We start from the raw sequence: 5,985 nt of genomic DNA, 5'->3' as shown, positions 1-5,985 counted from the left end.
CATCATTTCTTTCTTCTGCACTTGTCACAGAATTGGTCATGTGTTGCACCATAAACAAATCCTCATTTCTGTCATCACCCTGTCTACTAGAGGATGTATAATTGCCTTGCTACAATTTTCCATTCATCTTACCAAGAGCATCGGCTTAAAGCCTCTTAGTTTTTTATGGGTTGTACGTCTAGTTATAGTAGGTAGCCTAGACCCAAGTTTTGAGCAATCATTAAGCCACATGTCACATTGTAGACTTTGATATTGTATTCTAATTAGCCTGTACATTCCAAATTTTCATCCTATATATCAAGCCATACGTTCCAAATTTATGTCCTAGCCTTTGGCCTAACTTCTACCTCCATTAAAAGCACCCAAAAGAGCAGTTTTAAGAGACCAAATGTCTATTTGACTTAATCCATTTCTCTACTCACTAGAAGGATCTTTTCCCAGTAACAATCCGCTCCGCTTCTCCAACTGAGAGTCATTCGAGGTTAAGTTTAATCTTTTTGTAGTTTCTTGCTTTGTTTCATTACTTACTCCAACTCAAAGTGCTCTTCCTTTGTTTCATTACTTCAATTTTTCTTGAGTTCCTTTAGAGGGATAGCCTGAGCAATTGCACTTTTTGAGAAACATGGATTTACATTCATATGGATGGCTAGATATCGTGCACGATCGTATAGACGACTATTGTTTAGTTTTTGTTGTATCTTGGTTTTATGCCAAATTCAAAGAGTCCCTAAAACAATAGTGTTGCTCATCTACAATAATGGATTTCTAAGATAGCAATCAAGTCATACTATTTCAACTTGCATCATTAGTGGTTTTATGCCAATTTCAAATAGTAATTGATTCTGTAAGGCTAAAGGCTACTCGTTGCTATCTTGGATTTGCATGTTAGCAACCAAGTCAGACTATGTCAACTTGCATTGCACCTGTAAGGCAATGGTGTTGAAGCGAGAATATAAGACTCCTAGCTATATTTGACATCATTGCATATTATACACGAACTTTTTGTGGCAATGATGATTCGGTCATGATGCTAATAAGCTATTTAGCAATTCACAAAAGGACTAACACTCCCATGATTGTTGTTAAAAACCTTACCCTTCTTATCACCATCCCCATCGATAAGTACGCTGTCTATAGGTGGCAAGAATTGGCTATACTATGCCAAGCTAGCTAAAAAATAGCATGCAAAATAAATGACAAAAACATATATACATGCAAGTCTGAGTACATCTATAGCTACCGAACTTTCCTCATGTCAATAAAAACATCACCGATGGTGAAGGGCAATGCGAAAGGCATTTCGGATCCATGTATGATTCAAATGGCAAAAACCTCTAGTGCAAAGACAAGCGACATGCATATTTAATCCATTGGTTTGTTTATAACAAGGGTAGGAATAGCAAATAGCACAAAAACATGCATAACATTAGGAATAGATCAAACAAATTCACAATTAGTTGGAGTAGGATGGAATGAGAAGGCACTTGAGTCTAATCGATTTCGAGCAATACACCTTTGGTTGCCCATCGCTCTTCGTTTCTAGCTTTCATACTTTGGACTATTTTGACTGCAATAATGTTTAAATTTTAAGAACACATAAAATCTTTTTTTTTTGCAAATGAAGAGACAACTCTGCTGGATCAAGCTCTGGCTCTAGCAAAGCTTCTGGAAGCAAAAAAAGATGAATTTTTTTGGAGCAGCCACACCTCGGATCTCACTTCCATCGCGGCCTTGCCTGCACTTTCCCTAGTGCCCCCTCTTCAGTACCTGTTTCTTCTAGCGTCCCTGCCACCACCCTCCAACTCTTAGCATCTGTGGCCACTCAAGTGGTTACCCCTTCTTACGGCCGCCCCTTCAAGAGACTTGTGTCATAAGCGTACCCCTCCAATGTATCATATAAAGTCCGCGGGAGACACTGTCGACAAAAGACTTCTTAGAGCATTTGCGCAACCCTTCTACTTCTCTTCCAGTTCCTTCTATTCCCGTTCCTACTGTGGCTATTAAAGATGAAGCCTTTTAATCCGATGTGCCCATTTCTGTCGTCCCCATTCATGCTATTCCCGTTCCTACTGATCTTGTTCCTGTTGATCCCGTTCCTTCTATTCCCATTCATGTTGTTCCCATTCTTGCTGTTCCTGTTCCTGTTGATCCTGCCCTGATGTTTCGGATCATGAACATCTCTTTATTTTTAATAGATTATTGTGATTTTGCTCTGAGAAGTTGTTCTTGCTAAAAGTTCTTCGAGACAGATGTAAATATTTTTTACCTTTTAATATAAACCCTCATTTAAAAATAAATAAATAAAACGCATTTGTTACTTTATGAAAAGTCATGCATGATTGCATGCTAGATTAATATGTCACATTTTTATGTTTGAGTCCACATCTATGTATTCCAATGTTTGCAAAAAGTGAAAGAAATATATCTGCCTAGTATGTGTAGGATATTCATTTATTGAACTGCAATACGAGTATAAGAACAATTGGCAATTGACATCAAAGTAATCCGTCATTATCTTATGCATCCACCGTTTTTCATTCAAGTCTTCTTCAAGACAATCATATACACAACATTCTCAATTGTGACACCCAGGGAAGGGACCTTCCCTTCGATTACAATTTTTTGGGGACGGAAGTGCGCCATCTCCCGACCCACACTATGTGTGGCTATAATAATTGTGTTACATATTATGATTAAAATATATTTCATTGCTTGTTCTTATGAAATGTGTGAACCTTTTTCACTTTCCTTTCCCAAACTCAATCAAAATTTGTACAATGTTTACTATTGTTCAGCAAGATTTTTTATTTTACGAGAATTGATTTACTATTTTGGTTGTTCCAATCATTGTTAAATGTAGTTGTCTTGGGTGTATTATCATATTGCACTCAATGTTCATACTGTATGGAAAGCAATGTTCATTACCCGCTATCATCTCCTACTCTCCCACTTGCTATTGTCTAGGTGTTTTGCTACTATTTTAGGCTTACACCTTTTTCTCCTCTAACTTTCTTATTAATAATAAAATGACATTTCTTGAAGAAGGGATTGTTCATTTGAAATACAATGCTTACAAAGCATATACGTTGCAGCTACACTATTTTACTTTTGTCATCAATTTGTACTACCTCATTCTATAACCTAGAAAACAATTACTCTTGCATCTTGCAATAGGCTTGATACGCATAAATTTAGTCTCAACGGGGTGCAGAGGATTATTGAGAGACAATGCCTAGATGTAAGGAGGATGTTCGGAGGATGTTCGACAAGAAGAAACGGAGAAGAAATGCTAGAGCCATCAACAACAAGCTGGTTCTTTCTAGACATAGTGCTAGAACATTGTAATAAGGTTTGTTTGGAATGCATTAAGAGATTGCAATTTTGTATATCATGTGGAAAATGTGAGCTTTGGACTAAGAAAAGCAAGAAACTTATGCAATCCAAACTGCTAGAATCAGACTTACTCCCTCATTATTATTTCTCAAATGTCTTTTTCTACATATACATAGAGAAATATCATGGAGAGCTAGCAACAAGTACGCTCTGCAAGGCATGCATATCACACCCATTTCAGAATTTGTACTTTGTTTTGTATGAGCATGACCACATGAAATCCATTCTTTGTGCAAATGTCTTCCATATGCAAATGTTGTCGATATTGGATGTGTTCAGAAGATAACAAGAGTGAAGCAACTATTGGCAATAGGACAATGACATTGAGATTATTATTGGATAATCCTCTTATTTGTTGGAATCATGAAGATACCAAAATCTTGAAGATTTCTTATCTACCACTAAGCACATATTGTCTTTGAACCTTGCCTCGTACCCGATCCTAAAGTGATACAAGACAATGCTCGAGAGGACTCATCCAGGGCTAGGAATTAGTGTACTCTCATTAGAGGCTATCGCACAAATAATAGAAAATGCTCTATCGATTCTCCATTTGAGGCCATAGGTGGAGCACGTGAAAGAAACTATTGAAGCACATACATCCCCAAGAAACGACAACTTTATAGGCCATAGATTAGTAGCGTGAAAATATCAAATGAAATAAGCAAGGAGTTGATGATGGACATCAACTCCTCTACGTTATGTTTTAAACGTGCTTCTTTAGTACTTTCTTTAGTTCGAGATCCAACAACAATCCCAAGCTCTCCCTCTTCGGACTTGAGGAACCTAGAGGACGTAATGACAATGATTGGTGAGTGGGGCCTCCGCACATATTCTTGACAATAGCTATTAATGAGTTATAAACATACGGTTTTTGAAATTAGTAGACCTGACATATATATTAAGACATAATTTGTCAATTGATCTTACATAATTCTAATGTTATCAAAGTGTCATGAGTATCATTCTCCATATTATTTTTCATGACCATTTGAATTATGTAATTTTGGTTATCTTATAAATGCACCTCTATAATTCATTCTTGTATGCATTAGATATTTCTTAAATTGATATGAAAAGAAACCTACTCATATAGGTGGCGAACTTCTTCTACATGATTTCGAGCATTGTCTTGATCCTAAAGTGATACACGACAATGCTCAAGAGGGCTCATCCAAGGCTAGGAATTAGTGTGCTCTCATCAGAGGCTATCGCACAAATAATAGAAAATGCTCTGTCGATTCTCCATTTGAGGCCATAGGTGGAGCACGTGAAAGAAACTATTGAAGCATATACATCCCCAAGAAACCACAACTTTATAGGCCATAGATTAGTAGCGTGAAAACACCAAATGAAATAAGCAAGGAGTTGGTGAGGGACATCTTAAAGTTCGTGATCCAACAACAATCCCAAGCTCTCCCTGAGGAACCTAGAGGGATGTAATGACAATGATTGGTGAGTGGGGCCTCCGCACATATTCTTGACACTAGCTATTAATGAGTTATAAACATACGATTTTTGAAATTGGTAGACCTGACATATATATTAAGACATAATTTGTCAACTGATCTTACATAATTATAATGTTATCAAACTAGCATGAGTATCATTCTCCATATTATTTTTCATGACCATTTGAATTTGGTTATCTTATAAACTCACCTCTATAATTCATTCTTGTATGCATTAGATATTTCTTAAATTGATGTGAAAAGACACCTACTTATATGGGTGGCGAACTTCTTCTACATGATTTTGAGCTTGTTTTCGCAACTCTTTACCTTTCCAACATTTCTATTCTAGTCCAACTTATGGTTGGACATAAATTGGACACCGATCCTTTGAGTTGTCCTTTGGATAGTGTGAATAAGTATAAGACATGTATGCAATTTTTAAAAGTTATTTGAAATGTGATTATGTATGCGGATTCTAACAAGCTCATCTTGTGCTTCCAAGATAATGTGAATTATAGCCCATCTTATGCTTCCAAAAAGAATATTGAGTAGATAAATTATCAATGCAAATCAAACATTCCAACCTTGACTATATAATGCAATGAAACATTAATAGCAATTGTGTGATGCTCTATTTGAGATGCCAACAAGTCATTGCCTTTTGGCATTATACTAGCACTTTCAACCAACACCTTTGAGTGAAAAACAAAATGTGTGTTTTAATTTAAATGAACATCAAGCAATATTGCATGGAGATAGCATGGACATATATGTTCCTCTAAATTATGGTTTACATAAAATATCCGTCCCCCACTTTTTTTTACTTATAATGCATCTACCGAGTTGATTAGTTTCCTATCATAACTTTCGAGTTTCAACAGTAAGTCACCCTTTAAATAAAATATGTTTATTCTATTAATTAATTAGTTGGAAGGGTGAAAAGAAGGGGGATGAGGGGAGAATTAATCTAAGGGGGGGAGGTGGAGTAAAGGAAAGACATGAAGGGGGTGTGGGTTGTTGGAGACAAAACTACGGGGGCGTGCGAGGTGAGGGAGGGAAAGATTTGGGGGACAAGGCATATCATGCTCCCTCTTTGAAATCATACTCACCTAGCCATAAAAGGCAATATGGCTTGTCA

This window comes from Dipteris shenzhenensis, chromosome 22, assembly GCF_047967505.1.
Source record: "Dipteris shenzhenensis isolate YYH24624 ecotype China chromosome 22, Dip_SZ_1.0, whole genome shotgun sequence".
NCBI classification, from domain to species: domain Eukaryota; kingdom Viridiplantae; phylum Streptophyta; class Polypodiopsida; order Gleicheniales; family Dipteridaceae; genus Dipteris; species Dipteris shenzhenensis.
The sequence above is the reverse complement of the archived record's forward strand: the minus strand, read 5'-3'. Positions refer to the sequence as shown.